Source organism: Aquarana catesbeiana, linkage group LG03, assembly GCF_042186555.1.
Source record: "Aquarana catesbeiana isolate 2022-GZ linkage group LG03, ASM4218655v1, whole genome shotgun sequence".
Classification (NCBI taxonomy): Eukaryota; Metazoa; Chordata; class Amphibia; order Anura; family Ranidae; genus Aquarana; species Aquarana catesbeiana.
In genome coordinates, this window is record NC_133326.1 from 153,510,299 (window position 1) to 153,534,147 (window position 23,849).

At 42.7% G+C, this 23,849-nt stretch overlaps 1 protein-coding gene across 2 annotated transcripts in view; it reads left to right on the forward strand.

The window, feature by feature from the left end:
- The first annotated feature begins 295 nt into the window (after window positions 1–295).
- The window catches only part of UCN3 (urocortin 3), a 35,095-nt gene continuing 11,541 nt past the window's right edge, over window positions 296–23,849 (forward strand). The window contains exon 1 of one of the 2 annotated variants that reach the window (XM_073624008.1): window positions 296–472. The gene's annotated coding sequence lies outside the window, so the exon portion shown is untranslated. Of the gene's footprint in view, window positions 473–14,270; window positions 14,338–23,849 lie in introns of those variants that run through there. The other variant, XM_073624009.1, reaches the window with a different exon arrangement.

The window sequence follows — 23,849 nt, forward strand, 5'->3', positions numbered from 1 at the left end:
AACATATAACCATTTTAGTTTGTTGTCAATATCAGATAAGTATTTTGATTATGATTACTATATCATAGCACAGATTATTTCAAGTATGTTCCTTTATATATCTTCATAAAGAGACTAAAATTAATGGCTCAAAGTGCTTATTGAAGCACTACAAATTATACCAGTACTATATGAATGAATGAAATAAAGGAGTGACCACAAGGGTAACATTTGCTTACTATTCCATAATAAAATCTTGTCTTTGTCTATAAGTTATTGAAGACATTATTATCATTCCTTTTCTATCTACACAGGAGAGGGGAGCGTTTCCATAGAGAAAATATCAGAGCCCCTTCCTTAAGAGTGAGGAGGGGGGAAGAGTGAACGAGAGAGGGGGAGCAGACTTTCAAGTCAGAGGCAGCTGCCTGATGAATCTCTTTATCCTGAGAGGCAGAGAGAAGGGAGCGTCACTCATCAGCACTGCCACATTCAGGTGAGTACATAGTACTACTGACACTTCCACTACAAGTCAGGCAATGTGATATTTAGGACAGGACATGCACTGCTTCTTCCTTCAGTTTATTCCTACTTATGATCTTAGATAGTTTTTTCTTTCAAACTACTTGTTCCACCTAATGTAAAAGTAGCAGAATTCAGCTAATAACATTATTCTGATGTCAGGTGGTATACTTGTGAAAAGCACAAGGAGCAAAGGAATGGAAGGAGTTGTAACTTAAATTGTCTGCTGTTAACACTGGAAACCAAAGGGATTCCAAGTTGATGAATTGCAAGATTTAAATATTTTACAGAACAAATATTTTTAAAATGACTGATATATATTTATTCTATTTATATATCTATCTATATATCTATTCATATATCTATCTATATAGATAGATATCTATATGTATATATCTATAAATCTATATATAGATATATATTGAAATGTATTCTGTGTATTCTGTGTTCTTGAATGGGATGCTATAAGGTGTTACAATTTAATATAAAGGCACAATTGATATACTCAAACACAGTCTAACACATAGCTTTCTACGTAACTAGATTAAACACTATAGAATTTAACTTTTAGATACACCTTCTAAAAACCATAATGCCTAGGCTAATGAGAAGATAGGTACTAAAGACACAATCCAGTGAAGTGTTAACACTAATGTAGACAACCTGAAGTTGTGAGGCTGAATGGAAACTATCTTCAGCCTGCTAATATCACCACGCCGTATATGTCATTGGTCAGAATTTATTAGAGTAGAAACACTTCTAATGGTGTGCAATTAGAAAGTCCCTGTAGACACATATTTATGTATGGAAATACAGAATAGAAAGATACAGACAAATACATAAGACACTTCTGTCTGACCTTTCAGAGACAAGCATACAATAGCTACAAACAATCAGCATTTCAGAGAAAAAAAAATAGTTGTATTTATTTTTTTCACATCCTAGCAGGACATTTGTTATAGCAAAAATGCGACTGCCACATACAGCACCAGCAAGTGCTACAATCAAATTTCAGTTTTCTCAATGGTATTGAGATCCTGGAATGCATACATAAATCAGGGCAATGGAGAATGATAGCATGCAAACTGCTGTAGTTTCAGAATCAGGAATTCTGATTGGCTGCCATAAATTATTGCATTGTATACATTGTTTTATGCTTTTTTTATTATGCAAACACAAAATTGGCAATTTTGTGCTGTCTTGTCACCAATACCTGCAGTTAGATCATCTCAAATCTGTCATTATTTTTTGATTTATATAGTGCCAGTATATTCCTCAGTGTTGTACTGAGTAATAACCTAAAAGTAAAGCATGAAACAATTCCATAACAGATTGCTTATGAAACAGCAGGGTTAGGAGCACTGCACAGAAGAACTTACAATTTAATGACATCAATGAAACAAAAAACACTTACATGTTGAAGGATTCCATTATTGCCTTGTTATGCATTGATGAGATTAAAGCACAGTGCTAAATGTATCATTGTTATCATATTATCAGGTAATATCTAATTTTAGACTGACTGATACTTATAGGGTACAAACATTCCTATGTAGTAGGTACAATATCCAAACATGCAACATGTATGCTAACTGCTTTTGGTCTAAGAACCTGTTTCATAAGATTGTGTCATACATTATAGAAAATGATACGTGGACACCAAAAAGCTGAAAACAAACACAAGAGCTTACAGCTGTAAAAGGAATACATTATAATGGATCGTAGCAATAAAGCCTTTGCTTCCTTGGTAAAGACGAAGGAAAATTAATTAGTGGAAGGTTTCTGAAGATTGCTGCTTATTTGCTTTCACTGGTAAATAGTTTACACAACATGGAGGGGTGTGAAAATTATAATGATCAAAATTGTATATACTTTAAATTAATTTCATTACAATGTATTGTTCCACGTACATGCAATTAATTTACTTTTTTTTATCTAGTACAATATCTCTTAAAGCATCAGCAGCATGGTATATAGTAAGGATTTGTAAATTATTACACACATTCAACATTGTACCATTTAACAAGCAAGAGTAAGCATTTAAAAACTTGCTTACAGTCAGGGCTGTGAAGCAGTTCCTTTAATTACTGAGACGCAAGCTATTCAAGTCTTGAAACGAAAGTTGTTGAATGTACAGGATGGTGAAGCCCCACAAACTTTTAATGAGTTGAGAAAAGACTGAATAGGGAATCATAAAATGGGATGTGATGTTTCAGCAAGTGCCGTGGCAATGCCAGGAGTCACAATGGAGTCACAATGTATACAGATCTTGGCATTAAAAGAAAACAATATTTAATATGTTTTAAGATAATGTCAAGATAATGCGAAATAGTCAGTCTGCTGAAGTGACCTCTACTAGAAGCAGAAACACAATAGGGTTGATTTTCTAAAAGCAAGTAGGCTGTATACTTTGCAAGGGAATTTTCCCCTTAGGGCTTAGTGAATGTGGTGAAGTTTCACTTTGTAAAGAATACTCAACCACAAAAAACAGCATTTTGCTTGTATATAATTGGGTGATGGAAGTCAGCAGAGCTTCATCTACTTTACTAAGCTCTGGGGAAAATTCAACTTTCCTTGCAAAATGAATGGTCTAGTTGCCTTTAGTAAATTAAACCATGCATGTTAGTGGATCCCATACTGAATATACTTTTGCAGCTCCTAAATTATGTGTAGAAGTTGATATGTCTTTTTACTTTCTCTCTCAGTGAATGTGTTACAGCATATCCTTGTCCATTGCAAAAAAATAACAAGATGTAGGGCCAGTGATTGACAGATGTGAAGAAAATGCTGTAAAAATAAGTTTCTGTAACTGACACACATCTTTGGCAATAAGGTTGACAAAGACACAATGGCTACCTGCCTCCTGGAATTTGTCTAGGCTTGTCCATGGAAGTCCTCTTGTAATGGGGGTGTACCTCTCTGTGAAGCAGTATAACACAGAGTACCCTCTGAGAGTAGTTAACCCTTTGAGGCACAACATACCTCTTCTCTTCAGATAAGTTCTGAGATCCTTCACCTGAACACCTAGCTCTTTTCTACACTCAGGCCACTTGAGGGAGCGCAAACCCTAGCACTTTGCAGCAGGTTTGTGGCAATCCCATTGGAGCTCTTCCAGCCCAATTTTACCAAGTCTCCTATTAACTGGATGGGCACCAGTGGGTGTGAAGATCATTACCCACAATATATTTATTTCCTCAGAAATATTGGGTGGGATCCAGCTTGGCAGAGTCAGATTAGCTAGGGCCAAAACAGAGCCAAGCACTCTCTACCGATGTCAATTTGATTCCCACACTGAACCTTCAACCAAGAGAATTTGGCCAAGTGAATAAGTGAATCTCCAGACAGGATGCCATTCTTAAAGGAAGGCGAAATCTTTACCTGAAGTAAACATTGCAAAATTCAGTAGCAGACACAAGCATTTTTCTTCTTATGTCACCATAACTTTAACATCAAGTGAACACAGGTTCTGGCATGTATCTCTGGCAGATACATGCTTCACCCTATGAAGGGTACCAGTTTTATTTCTCTCCTAATCTCCACTAGGGAGCAGATCTAATGCTCCCCGAAGGGAAGCACACAACCCAGCACTCACTATCACTCATATGATGGTTCTAGATGTGCATTCTTGTGAGGAGAGTTTATCCTTATCTTGTCCTGCCATCCCAACCCAACCCAACCATAACTAACCCAGAAACTCTACCCATCAACACTTAAATACATCAGTGTAAACAAGAATGAGTAGCAGGGACCCCAAAAGAAAGACCCTATACTTCCTATATCTCTGAATGTGTTTTTATTTTCTGCCCACACAAGACCTTTAGTACTTTAACAGTGTCAGTATGAGATGTTGCAATTTGACAATTGGTAGGTGCAAAACATACAAGGAGGATTCATGCTAAGATTTAAAATGAAGACATTTAAAACAATTTGTTTTGCAAAAAAAAAGCAGTATACCTGACTTAGCAAAACTACATTTTTATCATGAGACTGTAGGCCACACCACCCCACTACAATCTAAACCCATTAAACCATCATAATAAACAACACCAAACATTGAATTATGGCAAAAATATGGCCGCGGCACCTTTATTGGTTTAAACACATAAATATTTATTACTCTTTTATTAACAAACAATAACATCATTGATCAACCAATATTATTTTATTATTATCTGCTCAGTTATCAGAACTCGAGCAGCCATCCACAATATAATATCAATAACCAGTCCCCCCTGACTTCCAGGGTGACCCTACCACATAAAAGTGCCCGCGACAAGGGCAGGCGGGAGGGGGCTCCTGTTTTCTCAGCTGGTTTCCCGGAAGAGGGGGAATTCTTATGCATAACCCCTTTATATAGCCTCTTCAGTATTCCAGAACCTTCCCTGAATTCTTATTGGATCCTGCCAGCAATCTGCTTTCCTTATCCTTAAAGGGGCAGTATCCTACCTGTACCTTTCATCCTATTTAGCTTCACTAACTAACTACACCAGGGGTGGGATGGCCACACTCTCACTCAAGTGGGCCCATATTGTGCCCCCTTTTCATGAGACTGTAGGCCACACCACCCCACTACAATCTAAACCCATTATAATAAACAACACCAAACATTGAATTATGGCAAAAATATGGCCGCGGCACCTTTATTGGTTTAAACACAGAAATATTTATTACTCTGTTATTAACAAACAATAACATCATTGATCAACCAATATTATTTTATTATTATCTGCTCAGTTATCAGAACTCGAGCAGCCATCCACAATATAATATCAATAACCAGTCCTCACCAGCCGGACTTGAGTATCAAGTCCGGCACACCCCAACCGCAATGCCACACTGCAAGCCTATATTAAAAATATCGAGACCCACATCCGAAAGGTGAACACCATCCTGCCTGTACAAGCCCGGAATGCCACCTTCAAGATCTATGTGTCGATAAGACAAGCCTCCTATCGAGGGCATGAACTTCTCCATTACCCTATTTAGCCTCTTCCTCATCTTCTCCATAGCCCTCCTCTGATCAGAGGACAACCAGGAGAGACGAGGAACCACTTCTGAAAATATTATAGTAGTACCCTCAGAAGACAAATGAAAACGATGGAGGTCTCGCTTGATCATGGCCAGCAAGTCCAGTGTTCTAATATTCCCTAAATCATTTCCACCCAAGTGTATTAACAAAATAGAAGGAGGGGGCCAAACTTGGTACAATCTGGATAAATGAAAAAATAATTGATACCACTGCAGGCCTCTTATTCCTTTCCAAAATAGCTTAAACTGCTTAGGCTGTAAGGACAAATTAGCTGAGTAACAGCGGTGCTCTGCTCTCTTACGTGCCCAGTATATAAACGAGTGTCCTATGATCCATACCGTGTGCTGTATACCTAGGGATTAAATGAACAGGTTAGGTCTAACATATAATTTTAAACATTTCAACTTCCACCTCCCCATCTCCTTAATGGCCGTTTCTGATAACCCCTTATGGGCTGCCTCTGATGCTGCGCCTATCCAAAAGGAGTGAGAGGAGAATCTAAAATTCTGTAAACCCAGATGATTTAAACATTTTCGGAGCACTGAATCAAATTCATATTTAGTAAGGGGCTCTGAATTGACATGAATAAAGAATAGCCCCCCAACTGGAGGCCTAACTCCCAGGAATCGCTGAACCAAAGCCACTGGGCAAACTAGCCCGTTTTCTTGAGCCTGTAGATTGACCAAACAGCCTCTGCCGGCCTGATCCATTTTTGAATGCTGCAACCAAATATGCACTCCAAATTGGTCAATTACCACCTGTTCATACAAAATGCCCAACAATACCTTCTTATTTGCAGGTACCAGTTCCGAAATACGGAAAGCACCGAAAAATGCAAAAGAAAAGGCTGTATTGAAAAGCAAGGCTTCGTACTCTGAGAAGCACACTCGCTTAGTTGCTTCACACAGACCCCCCAAGTAACTCCACCGATGTCGGTCTTCTACTATCAGGGATTAACGATCTTCTCTTATATCCCTTTAGAGCCTGTTTAACTGAGAAATAACCAGAACAAGGCAGCAACCCCCGTAACTTAAAGAAAAAGGAAATGCCAGCAAGAGTTTTCATGACATAATGACTAGAAAACTGCTGCTGCATTAAAGACGCTAAGAAAGCCAAAATTGTGGTCTCAGAAGGGATATTATAACTAAAACCTTTACTCTTGGCAAATGACACCCAACTTTTCCAGGCTGCCATGTAACTATACCATGTTTTTGGAGCGACAGAACCTTTAATTGCAACCGCCACCATTAGATCACTGCCCACAGATGTTGCGGGCATGGAATGCCAAACTCGTCCGCCTCTGGTAACAAACGCCGAAAACGGTCCATCTGAAACCGAGATAACGAGTCAGCAATATTATTCAAAATCCCCGGTGTATATTTGGCCTTAAGCCAAATATTAAATTGCAAGCATAACAAAACACCTTAACACCTTGATGACCCAAAACGAGCTAGACGACAAGCAATTTACTGTGTACAACACACCCTTGTTATCCGTTTCCACCATAATTCTTCTATTCGCAAACTGTGGCCCCCATATAACTAACGCCACCAAGATAGGGAATAACTCCAATAAAACTACATTTTTTGTAGCCTGATTCTGGACCCATGATTCTGGCCATGGTGCGCACCACCAATGCGACTGCCAAACCGCACCAAAGCCTTTTGATCCTGCCGCATCTGTGAAAAAATGAAAATCCTGCGCACAAATAAATTCAGACTGGAAAAGGGACCTCCCATTGTAACTGACAAGAAATTTGTCCCAAACCAAAACGTCCTCCTTAAGAGAACTGGTGATTCTAATATGGGCAAAAGGCGATTTTTTCCCAGCGATAGACAAATAAAGCCGCCGAGAAAAAATTCTGCCAACCGACATAATCCGATATGTAAAGGCCAAGGAACCTAAAGGAAACTGCATCTCTTTTACCCGAATTTTCATCTTTTTAATTACCAGAGACAACAACAACCTCAACTTAATAAGCTTTGCGTCCGGCAGCCGAAACTCCATGGCACAAGTGTCTATTTGAATCCCTAAAAATTCTAATGACGTAGCAGGCAAACACGTCTTTTCTGCCGCTAGCGGGACACCGAAATACTGAGACATGGCCATAAAGTTATTCAACAAGTCAAGGCATAGCGAAGAATCATGTGGACCTATAAACAAGATATCATCCAGATAGTGAATTACACTATCTGAACCATTTTGTAAACAAAGCACCCACTGTAAAAAAGTGGCAAACACCTCAAAATATGAACAGGACAAAGAGCATCCCATAGGGAAACACTTGTCGAAAAAGAAAAAAACATCAAAATAAAAACCTAGCGAATTAAACGCTGGTGGGGAAATAGGCAGTAACCTGAAAGCCGACTTCACATCGGCTTTGGCTAACAATGCCCCCTCGCCACATGATCGGATCTTACTTAATGCATCTTCAAAAGTTGCATAGGAGACCGAGCACAAATCCTCATCTATCTCATCATTCAAAGAACTACCCTTTGGGAAGGATAAATGATGGATAATATGGAACTCATTCGGCTCCCTTTTTGGGACTACACCCAAAGGGGAGATCCAAAAATTTTGAAAAGGCGGATCCGCAAATGGTCCTTCAATCCTACCTTCCGCCAACTCCTTTAACAACTTATCTCTCACAATGTGAGGAAATAATTCCACAGACTTTAGATTCCCAACCACTTTACACCCCTCTCCTGAGAAGACAGGTAATGGGAAACCTTCTGCAAAACCTTCAAGAAGAAAACCCGCCTTCTCCCTGTCTGGGTAAATGCCCAACCACAGGCGCATTCTTTCCAGCCTCACAGGCGTGCAGGCTTTTGGAAAAAATATCTTTTTGCGCTTGGCTGGTTCCCACAGTCCCTTGTTTCTTGAAACATTTCGCCGCCGGATGTGCTCCCGCACACACAGCGCATTCATGCCTATACTTGCATGATGCATTCCAACGGCATTGACCTTCATTAAAGGCAAAACAGCAGCCTTTTCTAAACGTTGCATGTGGAGCATTAACTGTGGGCGGCTTTACTGCTAACTGCTTCTGTGGCAATATCAGATTAAGCCACAGTCCTACATCTTTCATTCCCCAGCTTAGCGTAGGGTGAATGGACAATTTTTGTCTAAAAGATTCGTCATAATAGAACCACCCCAGCCCACCAAAATTCTTATATGTCTCAAGAATGTGGTCCACATGCTGAAAAAGACCCCCACACATCCCTGAGTGTTTTTCAGCCAGTCCTCCAGCATATATGCAAAAAGCCTGAAGCCAATTATTAAAAGACCGTGGTATAGGTCTATGCCTATCCTCCTCATCTCCCTTTCTGTCATTCCTACCCATAAATTCTTTATGTAAAGGTAAAAGTGACAGTATATCTATAAATTCCCCTTTCCATATTTTTCTTTAACCGTTAGATTCAAATGGAAACCTAGTGGGGAGACTTCACAGGGCATAGCATCTTTCATGCAAGTTTCAGGCACAGGTGCACTGACAGGCGTAGCTGGGGTTAATGACTCAGGAATGAGGGAAGCACTTTGAATTCCTTGTGTATTCAAAACAACAGCTGGAGCTGTAATAGAAATAGCAGGAAGTAGTGCAGGTACATTAGAAGAAACAGCAGGGACAGCCATACTAGAAAGAGACTGTATTAAAGAAGACAAAGACCCCACCAAATCAGATAAAACGTTTAGTTGTGATAACTCACCCGCTGCTGGAGGCTGAACTACTGCTTGCTGACTCTCCTCCAGCAGCACCATGGGGTCTGGGACTTGTAGTTCTTGCCCAACCTGCACACCGCGAGACACCTCTATCTGAGGAGTGTCATGCTGGAAAGATGCTACCTCATGCTGACCTGTATAGCGCTGGGCGAGCATCCGCCCCCTTTTTGCTGCACTGGCTTGCTGACTCTTGTGGTCCCTCTGTCCTCTTCTTAACGCCGGCGACGGGGAAAAAGTCCGCCTCTTCTTCTCAGCACGGCGGCTGCGGCTTGCGACACCACCGACCTGTGCTTCGGCTGCGCTCGGCTCTCTATTCTCTTCGGCTGTTCCCGCATCCTGACGGCTCCGCTCCGGCGGCGCTCTTCTCCTGGCTCTTTCATGCTGTGCCAGCGCTGCTCCTCTCAGCCTCGGACTCCTGAGCTGCTCCCTCCTTTCTTTCATGGCTAAAACAGCTGCTCCACTACTGCCCGGCTGCTCCTCATTACTGTCCATGAACTCCAGGCAGCGGCGAAGCAAAACCTCTCCTCCTTCACCGCCTGCTTTCTCTAAGAGCTGCCTGATAAGGGACTACATTCTTCTCAGGGCTCCTGTCTTCTCAGCTGGTTTCCCGGAAGAGGGGGAATTCTTATGCATAACCCCCTTATATAGCCTCTTCAGTATTCCAGAACCTTCCCTGAATTCTTATTGGATCCTGCCAGCAATCTGCTTTCCTTATCCTTAAAGGGGCAGTATCCTACCTGTACCTTTCATCCTATTTAGCTTCACTAACTAACTACACCAGGGGTGGGATGGCCACACTCTCACCCAAATGGGCCCATATTGTGCCCCCTTTTCATTCTTTTCACACAAATACAGTAAAAACTTGGTTTGCGAGTAACTTGGTTTGAGAGTGTTTTGCAAGACAAGCAAATTGTTTTAATAAATTTTGCCTTGATATACAAGCGATGTCTTGATATAAGAGTAGCGTCATGTCATATCTGAGTATAAAAAAGAAGAGAGGAGCCTCTAAGTGTAGCAATATGGTTACATTTAATGAAGGTACAACATTTAGCAACTTATTGCTACACTTAGATGTGCCTTTCTTCTCTTTTATACCCTGTAAAAAAAATGCTTTGATATACAAGTGCTTTGGATTACAAGCATGTTTATGGAACGAATTATGCTCGCAAACCAAGGTTTTACTGTAGAGTTTTCTTTTGGTGGTATTTAACCACTTCAGCCCCGGAAGATTTTACCCCCTTCCTGACCAGAACACTTTTTGCGATTCAGCACTGCGTCGCTTTAACTGACAATTGCGCAATCGTGCGAAGTAGCACCCAAAACTATGCTATATTTTTTACTTTTTGCTATGCTATAATAAATATCCCCCAAAAATATATACCCGTATTTATCGGCATATAACACGCACAGGCGTATAACACGCACATTCATTTTAAGAGGGAAGTTTCAGGAAAAAAATAAGGAACTTTGAAGCAAAATAAGGATCAGTGCCCATCTGCAGCCTCACCATTGCCATCAATGCAGCCTGATCAATGCCCATCTGCAGCCTCACAAGTGCCATCAATGCAGCCTCATCAGTCCACATCAATGCAGCCTCACCATTGCCATCAATGCAGCAGCCTCACCATTGCCATCAGTGCAGCCTGATCGATGCCCATCTGCAGCCCAGAGGGAACAGGGAGGGGGGCGGGACGAGCGCCGACAGATTACATACAGATTACATACAGATTACATACAGTGAGAATCTCCTATTATAGACAGAACAGTGGTCCAATGGAGGCCCAGGAGACGGGAGTTCCTATTACAGAGGCCGCCAAGTAAACAGGAGATTCTCACTTTATGTAATCTGACAGTGTTCGTCATGCTCCCCCCTCCCTGTCCCCTCCGAGGCAGCTAAAACAAAATACAGTATATAAAAAAAAAATTTTCCTCAGTTTAGGCCGATATGTATTCTTCTACATATTTTTAGTAAAAAAAAAAAAAAAAAACACACACTAAGCGTATATTGATTGGTTTGCGTAAAAGTTATAGCGTCTACAAAATAGGGGATAGTTTTATGGGATTTTTATCATTAATTATTTTTTATTAGTAATGGCGACAATCTGCAATTTTTATCGTGACTGCGACATTATGGCGGACACATCGGACACTTTTGACACATTTTTGGGACCATTGTCATTTATACAGTGATCAGTGCTATAAAAATACACTGATTACTGTGTAAATGACACTGGCAGGGAAGGGGTTAACCACTAGGGGGCGATGAAGGGGTTAAGTGTGTCCTAGGGAGTGTTTCTAACTGTGGGGGGGGCTACAACTCACATGACAGCGATCACCGCTCCCGATGACAGGGAGCAGTGATCTTTGTCATGACACAAGGCAGAATGGGGAAATGCCTTGTTTACATAGGCACTTCCCCGTTCTGCGGCTCCATGACATGATGACACGATTGCTGGGAGACGGCGGACACCACTAACCCCGCCAATTAAAGGGGACGTACAGGTACGCCCATTTGCCCACCGCTGCCATTGTGCCAACGTATTTCGCCATGCAGCGGTCGGCAAGTGGTTAATTACCTCTGGGTTTTTTATTGTTTGCTAAACAAATTAAAAAAGACAGAATTTTTTGATGTGCGCTGATGAGTCTGCACTGATGGGCACTGATAGGCAGCACTGATGGGCACTAATAGGCAGCACTAATGGGTACTGGTACACTGCACTGATGGGCACTGATGAGGCAGCACTGATGGGCACTGATAGTCTGCACTGATGGGCACTGATGAGGCGACACTGGTGGGCACTGATAAGGAGGCACTGATGGGCACTGATTGGTGGCATTGATGGGCACTAATAGGCAACACTGAAAAGCACTGCTAGGCAGCACTGATGGGCACTTATAAGCGGCACTTATGGACACTGATAGGTGGCACTGCTAGGCGGCACTGATGGTCACTGATAGGTAGCACTGCTAGGCGGCACTGATGGTCACTGATAGGTGGCACTGATTGGCAGCACTGATGGGCAATGCTTGGCACTGATTTGCAGCACTGCACTTATAAGCGGCACTTATGGGCACTGATAGGTGGCACTGCTAGGTGGTACTGATGGTCACTGATAGGTGGCACTGACTGGCAGCACTGATGGACACTGCTTGGCACTGATTTGCAACACTGATAGGCAGCACTGATGGACACTGTTGGGACTGCACTGATAATCAGGACACTGGTGATCAGTGCCCTAATTATCAGTGCAGATGTTCCCTTTCACTCTAGCTTGTTACCGGCTCTCTCCTCTCCTCATGCTGTCACAGCGTGAGGATAGTAATGCCGATAACTGACATGTGTGTTTACATCATGATCAGTTGTGATTGGACACAGCGGATTACATGGAAAAGAGCTGCTGATTGGCTCTTTACCCTGATCTGTGATCAGCTGTGTCTGGAGGACACAACAATCACAGAGCACACCACCCACTCTGCAGTGGTCACAATCACAGGATGACGTCTTATGACGCCCTCTCAGAACAGGGTGACCATGCTGTAGCCATCATGTTGCTATAGCACGGTCAGTAAGTGGTTGAAAAAACTCTTAGGAATACCGCTGTCAAATTATGCATACAAGCTTTGACATAATGACACAACACTAAATTACATCCATATTCTTCAAAAATCATCCATACACATCTACGACTTATCTATTTTTCATGAAATAATTCTTACCATGTTTTTCTGCCTCCTTGTAACATCATCTAGAATCTACTGAACCTATTCTCCCCCCCCCCACTACGAAATGGACAGTGAACACTAGTTGCGTTCATGTGCACTGCTCTATGCACACTACAAATTCCATAGTCCATAGTCCTTAGTCCATCTTGGGAGCAAGAAAGAGAGGGTGGTTAAGTTCCTATATACAATGGGACCATGGAGAATGAATATAGCCACCCTCTAACAGGGAGTTGGATCACAGCAGCAAAAAAAAAAGATGGAGATCCAGGAGAGGCTAAGAGCAATAGAAGGTATTTTTGAGATATTTATATACTGTGTGTATATATATCTATAGATAGATAGATATATAGATATATATATCTATCTATCTATAGATAGATAGATATATATATATATATATATATATATATATATATATATATATATATATATATATATATATATATATATATATATATATATATAGATCTATAGATCTATAGATCTATATAGATCTATAGATCTATATATATATATAGATATAGATAGATAGATAGATAGATAGATAGATAGATAGATAGATAGATAGATAGATAGATAGATAGATATAGATCTATCTATCTATCTATCTATCTATCTATCTATCTATCTATCTATCTATCTATCTATCTATCTATATCTATATCTATAGATATATAGATATAGATATATATATGTGTATATATATATATATATATATGTATATATATATATATATATATATATATATATATATATATGAGTTTATTAGAATGAATACTTGAATAGAATAGATTTTTTTTTAAACAGAGTTTATTGTCACTTTAAACAGTGAAGGTTAACAGGATTAACTAATAGGTGAATACGCCTGTATAGAGGTAATGCCTTGTGCTAAACCAGCAACAAGATTCTTCAGCTATCACAGGTATCTATTGTGTTAATTCAATGGACAGGTCAATGATAAAAACAATGATTGATGGTACGTCTTTATATTCTTGTCTGTGTGTTTGAAATGTGTATGTGGATTGAAATGTAGAAAATACAATAGGAAACATAGAATAGATGAACTTCACTGCAGCTAAGTAGTGCTGAACTGCCATAGTATCCTGTATGTGATAAAGAGGACTAACACAACTCCTTGACTTTTACGTACAGTGGAATACTGGACTATGGATTAGTGCTACACACACAGGGAAAATGAAAGACAACAACTTGAATGTTTCCTTCTCTTCCTAATTTTTTTAAACAACCGACAAACACTGTTTTTTTTTTTTTTCAATTAATCCGTATCTGTCTGCAGGATTTTTTGTTAATCCCAATGGACACCATTGCTTGTGGCAGGAAGAGACAGCATTATAATATTCAGTAAGGTTGGTGCCGTTTGATTTCCATTGTGGTGCGTATGATAAGGTCATTTAGAGCCCAGGGTGAACATGTCCGCCCCCCCCCCCCCCCCAAGATGTATGAGCATTATGTGTCAGAAAAAATCCCCTCCCCACCCTCCCAAAAAAATTGAGCACTAATTTGCACGCTTACCCCATAGCTCCCAACTGTCCCTGATTCGGGAAAAGTCCCCCCTTCCCTCTTTCCATCTTATTTGTCCCTCATTTTGGTCTGATCTATAACGTTGTATATAAAATATACTTTTTATCTTTCAAAAAGTGTTTCCCAGTGCTAAATTGCTGCATTTGTAAACTTCAAAGCCATTATAAAGAAACAGTAGTGCAAAAAAGCATTTGTAGGTTTAACTAATTTTTTTTGCATGATTCTCCCTTAAGGGGGCGTGACAGGAGGTGCGTCCTATGCCTACATACTTTTGCTAATAGGTGTCCCTTGTTCCCATCTCAAAAAGATGGGAGGTATGTTACCCCCAAGCATAAATTCCCCCTCCTCCCAGTACAAATCTGCTCCCCTGCAGAAATTTCCCCTCCCAGCAGAAATCTTTGCCCCCCCCCCCCCATTCCCCCTAACAGTTCAAATCCTCTTCCCAAAAAAAATCACTGCTCCTAGCACAAATACTCTACCCCTCAAATTTCCCCTCCAAGCACAAATCTTCTCCCCCCACTCCAAAGCCCCCCTTCCAGCACAAATCCCCCCATCCCCCCTCCTAGCACAACCCCCCCCCCCCCCCATTTTCCCATCCTAGCATAAATTCCCCACAATCATCCCTACTTGCACAAATCCCCCCCCCCCCCCCAACCGCCAAATGACCTCCTCTAGCACAAGCCCCCAAATCCCTCCTCCTAGCACAAATCCTCCTCCCCATCCCACCTTCCCAACACAAATCACCATTCCTAGCACATACCCCAGATTTCCCCTCCTAAAACAATTCTTACCCCCTGCTTTCCCCCAAATTCCCCCTCCCAACACAAATCCTCCCCCCCATCTCCATGCAGGATCCCCACACCTCACATGATACCACAGTGCCCAGGGCAGTCATCCCTCCTGCCCACCCCTTGTACCAGACCTGTGCGTAGGTAAAAATGTAAACATCCTAATTGTAACTGCTTCATATACAAGTACAAAGAATGACAATAACAGTGCTGTTATGTTCTGACTTTACCTTCCCTATTGTAAGTGTATGATTAGCATTCACAGGATGTCGATTGTACAGGAGTGCTATAACCCCATACAATATAAACTGTGCAAGGAAAACGCTAAAAACAAAGATTGCTCTAGAGACCAGACAGAGAGTGAATGGTATGTTTGTCTTCATGAAAAATGTGAAAGGATGGAAAAAAAAAGATTATATGTAAGGAGATAGGTGGAAGGAAACTCCAGGCAAACAGTTTAATGAAATACATATAACAGAGTGGTTTTACCTAACAAATGGTTTGTATTTCTGTCCATCCAGTTCTGAAATGTACACAGCTCTATTACACAGTGCATCCCTGTCTGGCAGGGCAGGACACCTAATACTTCCCTGCAGTAGTTAAAAGCAGTAGTAAACTTCCTGAAAAGTAAAAAAAAATGTGCCCCCTGCAGGTTTAAGTCATATTGTACTAGAATGCACAGCATATGAGCACAATATGACAAACTTATCTGGACATGGAGCGATCCAGCACAGCACTGTCACGGCTTCCCCGGGCTTCCATCTTTACCCTGTCTTCCTTCTGGGTTTGCGGAATACAGCCAGGGCCAAGATGACATCACCTGCACAGTGCTCCGAAGGTACGACATGGGCATACTGTCCCTTCAGAGCGCATGCGCCGGTGACATCACCGGCTGCATGCTGTGTGAATATCTCCTAAACAGTGTAAGTTTAGGCCATATTCACTGTACCTACAGGTAAGCCTTATTATAGTTTACCTGTAGGTACAAGTTAAAAAGTGGACTTAACTTCTACTTTAAACTACACTTACAGGTCTTGTCTCTTCCCCAGTCTGTGACTGGACAGTGAACAAAAAAGTTGCACACTGATGAGCTTATTTCTCTGTTGCTCTGCTCTCTCCCTCTCCCAGCATGTTAGCACATGAAAACGCAGCACAACTGACTGGCTCCTTCTGCTTCTTCTCCCTGTTGTGATCTGAGCTGAGCAGTACAGAAGATTTGATAAGTAGTCAAATAAGTTTGGCTTTTATGTCAGCCTGGAGTTCAGCTAGCACATTAAAAGACACTGTAATATCATAGAGTATTTAGTGTATATTGCTATATAACAGAATCAGTATAATTAATTCAGATAACTTTGTAGCTTTTTTTTGGGGGGGGGGGCGGCAAACAACCACACCCCCCAGTTGGTCGGTCGGCGGCACCCCACCCCGGCACTTACCTCATCGGTTTCAGGCTCCTATGGGCGGGTTGTGGGCTCCTATGGGCGGCAGGTTGTGGGCTCCTACGGGTGGTGGGTTGCGGGCTCCTATGGGTGGCAGGCAGCGGCTTCTGTGTCCTCTCTGCAACACGGAGGCTCCTCCCTCCTCCTCCTAGGCATCCAATAAGAACGCCTGTCCTTTCAGCCAATCGGGTGACCGGTGTCAAAACCCGCTTCCTGATTGGCCAGGAGGAGGATCAGCGTTACAACAGTGAATATTGATTCGCTGTTGTAACACACTTGGGTGGGCTCGGAGCACACTCTCCGAGACCTGAGCCCACCCTATATTTAAGCCTATTAGATCCTCTGACTCTAATCAGTGCTTCAAAAAAACAGCCCCTTCACATTGGAATCCATAGTCCGGTGTCCTGACTATCCAGACGCATGGATAGGGTAGGCGGCGATGGACGGGGGGGGGGCGACGCCCGTGCGCCCTCAATGGACGGGCCACCCCTGCTTTCTGCCATGAATAGTGGAAGTACAGTACTGTTGTGTAAAGTGCAAACCAATCTATTAACCTTCTATGAGGAGGTGAGTTGCTATCTAGATAAAGGAAGGCCCGTAGATGTGGTGTATCTGGATTTTGCAAAAGCGAGTAACACAGCGATAACAGCTTTAATTTCAATTGCCGTCTTCCCGCCGCGCAATGTCATATACAGCCCCGCTCCCTGGCTGGGGAACTTTGATTGACAGATCACCCGTCACTGGGATTGGACGGGTGATCTGTCTATCTAAGTCCCGGGACCAGGAGGAGGGGCTGTATCTGACAGCGAGCGGCGGGGAACACGGCAATTGCGAGCAGGCGAGTGGACTTTTTGAGGGCTGCTCTATAGTCTGGCGGCCGTGGCTGTGTGAGTACAGCTCGCATCATGCAGATTGCAGAGTGTCAGCGTGGATGGAGAGGGAGGGAGTGAAGGGAGGGGGGGATCTCCTGCAGGAGTGACAGGACGCTCTCCTTCTCAGGAGAGCCTGTGTTATTCTGATGGTGGCCCGAGCAAGATGCGGGCCGCGGGGCCCCCGTTGCAACAAAAGGCATTTTAATTGGGTGGCACATGAGGGGGCACAGCATATTGTTGGAGGGGGTCAGGGCCCCCTCTGGCCCCACGTTAGTGACGCCACTGCACGTGGCCACTCAGTAAAATCAGAAGAAAAGAGGTTTAACTGTAAACTAAGTAGAGGGTTCTTTACTGTAAGAGTGGCAAGGATATGGAATTCCCTTTCACAGGCAGTGGTATCAGCGGGGAGCATTGATAGTTTCAAAAACTATAAGATAAGCACCTGAACGACCATGACTATAGGGATATACAATGTAATACTGACATATAATTACACACATAGGTTGGACTTGATGGACTTGTATCTTTTTTCAACCTCACCTACTATGTAACTATGTAGAAACCCATTGCAACAAAATAGTCACTTTCATCAAATTATTGAAGCTTTTTTAATTATGTGGTTCTGTCCAGAAGCTTGTTACCTGTCATTGTTTTGTGTCCGTTTGCTGAAGACTGTCCCTACCCATCACCCCAGAGTGGTTCTAGTTCTGAGGCAGACACATCCCAACTGAACAAGTGTGCTTTTCCCCAGAAGTAGCTGTGAGTGCACGTGGGCTGTGAGTACCTGTGTATTGTATTGTTGCGTACCTGTGTATTGTCTTGTTGAGAACCTGTGTATTGAGTATTAGTGTCATGAAGCTAGTTGTTAGTTAATTTGGACAGGGTATAACTCTACGATGCCCGGCGGGTGTGGAGATGCGACTCGGTGTACATCTTGTGGCATGTATGCGTTCCTTAATCATCCGATCGAGGGAGAGTACTGCTGTGCAAAATGTAAGCTTGTTGTTTACCTGGAAGCCCAAGTTCTGAATCTAGGGAATCAATTGTCAATACTGAGAAGACACTCTATACTAAAGGAGAGTTGGGATCGTACCCAGCAGGTGCCGGCAGGGGTCAGCACAGAGGCGGCTGGAAATGAGAGGCAGGCACCAAAGCAGAGTAGATAGATGACAGTCAGGAAGGATAGAGAGGAAAGTGCCAGGAAGGCCGGTCCTGTGCTGGAACATCCCAATAAGTAGGCCCTGTTGAGTGACATTGGTGAAACCAGTCAGGGACCAGCACTGCTGGAGCTGAGTGACTCCCCTAGCTGCTAGGGGAATAACTCCTCCAGTGAGGGTGGGAGAAAAGCCAAGGGAAAGGAAAGACAGATTCTGGTGGTAGGGGACTCAATTCTTAGAATGACAGAGAGGGCAATCTGTCACAAAGACCTGAAGCGCCAGACTGTATGTTGTCTACCGGGTGCTCGGGTTCAGCACACCACGAAGACCCGGCTGTCATGGTGCACGTTGGCACCAATGACAAAGTCAGAGGTAGATGGAGTGTCCTGAAAAACGATTTTCGGGACTTAGGAGCTAAATTGAGGAAAAGGATCTCCAAGGTAGTTTCTCAGAAATACTACTGGTACTTCGAGCCACACCAGAACGGCAGAAGGAGATTAGGGAAGTTAACAAGTGGCTGAGGAGCTGGTGTAGAAAGGAGGGGTTTGGGTTCCTGGAGAACTGAGCCAACTTCTCAGTCGGTTACCAGCTCTATAGAAGGAATTGACTGCACCTAAATGAGGAGGGTGCAGATCTGCTGGGAATGAAGATGGTTGAAAAGTTAGAGGGGCTTTTAAACTAAGCGACTGGGGGGAGGGTCCAGAGGTAGAGATAGTCAGCGCAAAACAAATTCCAGAGGGTCGTACTGGGGGCATTAGTGGTAGGTTGACTAAAGCACCTCAACCTGAGGTAAGTATAGTAACAAGTCCTATTTGCAACCTCAGAACACCCAATAAGGAGATAGTATACAACCGATCTAAACTACATGGCATGTTCACCAATGCCAGGAGTTTGGCGGACAAGATGGGAGAAGTAGAGTTACTGTTGTACGAGGAGGATTTTGATTTTGTAGGAATTTCAGAGGCTTGGTTCAACAGCTCTCATGATTGGCTGACAACCATTCAAGGGTATTCCCTATATCGCAGGGATAGAGAGGGTAAAAAGGGGGAGGGGTATGCCTGTATATCAAAAACGATGTACAAGTGAATGTGAGAGACGACATCACTAATGGAGCAAGGGAGGAGGTGGAATCCTTATGGGTAGAGCTACAAAGGGAGGAAACTAAGGGGAAAGTAATACTGAAAGTATGCTATAGGCCCCCTAACCAGTGAGGGGAGGAGGACCTCCTATCACAATTTGGATTGGTAGCAAGGATGGGAAGTGTCATTATAATGGGGGATTTTAATTATCCAGACATAGACTGGGTGGAAGGGACCGCGCATTCATCTAAGGCTTGCCAGTTCCTAAATGTCTTGCAGGACAATTTCATGGGTCAGATGGTAATTGCACCAACTAGAAACAAAGCGTTACTAGACCTACTGATTACCAACAATACAGACCTGATCACGGATGTGGAAATACGGGGCAATTTAGTTAACAGCGATCACAGGTCAATTAGTTTCAGTATAAATCACACAAATAGGAAACATAAGGGGAATACAACACTGAATTTCAAAAGAGTCTTCCCTAAACTACGATCCTTGCTAGAAGATACTAAATGGGATAAAATCTTAGGAACAAAGAACACGGAGGAAAAATTAGTATGCTTTAAGAGCAAATTAAATAAGGGTATTAGCCAGTGCATTCCAATGGAAAATAAATTTGAAAGAGCTAATAAAAGTCCTTGGTGGCTTAACTCCAATGTAAGACTGCATATAAAAGAAAAGGAGAAGGCCTTCAAAAAATACAAGGCTGAGGGATCATCATCAGCATTCCAACCTTACAAAGAATGCAACAAGAAATGTAAGAGTGCAATCAGGGCAGGTAAGATAGAACATGAAAGGCACATAGCGTAGGAGAAATCCCAAGAAATTCTTTTAATACATAAATAGTAAGAAAGGGAGGTCAGATCATATTGGTTCCAATAAAGAATGATGAAGGGAATCTGGTTACTAAGAATGGTGAGATGGCGACGGTATTGAATTTAGTCTTCACGAGGGAATCAGGGGGCTTCAGTAACCAAAACTGCAATGTTTATCCTCATGACACATCACAGGAAGCACCCTCATGGCTAACAGAGGACAGAATTAGAAATAGACTTGAAAAACTTAACATTAATAAGTCACCGGGACCAGATGGCTTGCATCCGAGGGTCCTTAAAGTGGTTGTAAACCCTTTACAACCACTTTATACTACAGGCAAGCCTATAATTAGGCTTACCTGTAGCTACACTGGATATCTCCTAAACCTGCATGGTTTAGGAGATATCCCTGTATTTGCACGTGCTGACTTCATAGGCACATGCGCACTTAAGCAAACTGAAGTGACGGCACGTACGTGCCGTTGCTTCAGTTGTACTGTGCCGTCACAGGCAGCTCCCGCGCGCATCGTGGGAGTGACGTCATCGTGGCTCCAGCCAATCACAGCGCTGGAGCCGCGATACCCGGAAGTAACCCCCCAGGGAGATGTCGGCTGCCGAAGCAGTGAACGAGGACCACTGTGGAGGCTTCAATCTCAGGTAAGTAATTCATAATGAGCTAATATGCGATGCATACTAGCTCATCATGCGTTTGTCTTGCAGGTTTGGTTTTATAGGATTTTTTTAAAAGGGTTTACAACCACTTTAAGGAGCTCAGTCAAATAATTGCCAGACCATTGTTCCTAATTTTTACGAACAGTCTACTGACTGGAATGATACCCGCTGATTGGAGAAAAGCCAATGAAGCACCAATATTTAAAAAAGGGCCAAGATACATCCCTGAGAATTACACACCAGTTAGCCTAACATCGATTGTATGCAAGTTGTATGGAGTGGATGATAAGGGACTATATACAAGAGTTTAGTAATGACAACTATATCATTTGCAGTAATCAGCATGGATTAATGAAGAATCGTTCTTGCCAAACCAATCTATTAACCTTCTATGAGGAGGTGAGCTGCCATCTAGATAAAGGCCCATAGATGTGGTGTATCTGGATTTTGCAAAAGCATTTGATATAGTTCCCTATAAACGTTTACTGTACAAAGTAAGGTCCGTTGGCATGGACCATAGGGTGATTACATGGATTAAAAACTGGCTACAGGGGCAAGTTCAGAGGGTAGTGATAAATGGGGAGTAATCGGAATGGTCCTGGGTGGAAAGTGGGGTCCCCCCGGGGTTCTGTGCTGGGACCAATCCTATTTAATTTATTCATAAACGACCTGGAGGATGGTATAAACAGCTCAATCTCTGTATTTGCAGACTATACTAAGCTAAGCAGGGCAATAACTTCTCCGTAGGATGTGGAAACCTTGCAAGGAGATCTGAACACATTAATGGGGTGGGCAACTACATGGCAAATGAGGTTTAATGTAGAAAAATTTTAAATAATGCATTTGGATGGCAAAAATATGAATGCAATCTACTGACTGGGGGGAGAACCTCTGGGGGAATCTAGGATGGAAAAGGACCTGGGGGTCCTAATAGATGACAGGCTCAGCAATGGCATGCAATGCCAAGCTGCTGCAAGCAAAGCAAACAGAATATTGGCATGCATTAAAAAGGAGAGGGATATTCTCCCACTCTACAAGACTCTGGTCCGGCCGCACCTGGAGTATGCTGTTCAGTTCTGGGCACCAGTCCTCAGGAAGGATGTGCTGGAACTGGAGAGAGTCCAGAGAAAGGCAACAAAACTAATAAATGGACTGGAGGACATTAGTTATTAGGAAAGGTTACAGGCACTGAATTTATTCTCTGGAGAAGAGACACTTTAGATGGGATATGATTTCAATGTACAAATACAGTACTGGTGACCCCACAATAGGGATAAAACTTTTCAGCAAAAGGGAATTTATTAAGACAAGCGGCTATTCACTAAAATTAGTAGAAAAGTGGTTTAACCTTAAACTGCGTAGAGGGTTCTTTACTGTAAGAGCGGTTAGGATGTGGAATTCTCTTCCACAGGCAGTTGTTTCAGCAGGGAGCATCGATAATTTCAAAAAATGATTAGATAAGCACCTGAACGACCACAATATACAGGGATATACAATGTAATACTGACATATAATCACACACATAGGTTGGACTCTATGGACTTGTGTCTTTTTTCAATCTCGACTGTGTAACTATGTAATACTGCACATATAATTTTACTCAGTTGATTAATAACAGTGAGTTTCTCTGTAATACCAATAAAGAGGACCTATCAGTAACAATAAAAATTGGGGACGCTCTATGTAGTTAGTCCCACCCTTCTTCATGCTTTAGCCTCTATTCACCACATCTATTCTGAGTATTCTGCTTGAGCTAGACACACTGGGGTTGATTTACTAAAACTGGAAAGTGCAAAAACTGGTGTAGCTGTGCATGATAGCCAATCAGCTTCTAACTCCAGCTTGTTCAGAGTTGTAGAGTAAGTTAAGGTTATAACCCCTGTCAGATTTTTTTTCCGCCATCTTTGTCCCATTTAGGGTTGCCATCTTTTCTTCAAATCAAACCCGAACACTTTAGAGGCGCACAACATTTTTTTTTCTAAAGGGGGAACGTTCTGGACTCTGTTGTAGTGAGCAACTGAGAGGTGGGGGGGTCTGCTCACCAAAGTCCCCGCTTACATCAGAGTTCCCAGCATTCCCCCTTAAATCAGGGTGCCCAAAGCCCCCCTTACATCAGAGTCTGCAGAGCACCCCTTACATCTGAGTCCCCCTTGCCTTAGTGTACTCACTCAGGTAGGAGAGAGAATGCAGGGAAGAGTGAAACTTAGGTCAAAGACAGTATATGGTGAGTTTACTCACCTGAGGATGGAGGCTCAGGCATTGGCACCTTTCATTCACCATGTACCGTATTTGCTAGCTGCTGGGCCTCAAATTTCCCACCCTCATAGAGACAGACACAGAGGGGTAGGGGCAGGAGGAGGAGGAGCAGAACGAGCCCTTTCTCCTTTCCCGCCCATGTGGGGTGTGGGGGGGGGGCAGGACTGTACTGGCTTTGGGCAGTGTACGAGAGAGTCACAGCCACTCTGCTTAGTCAACTGCAGTTAGCCCTCCAGACAGTTGGCAACCCTGG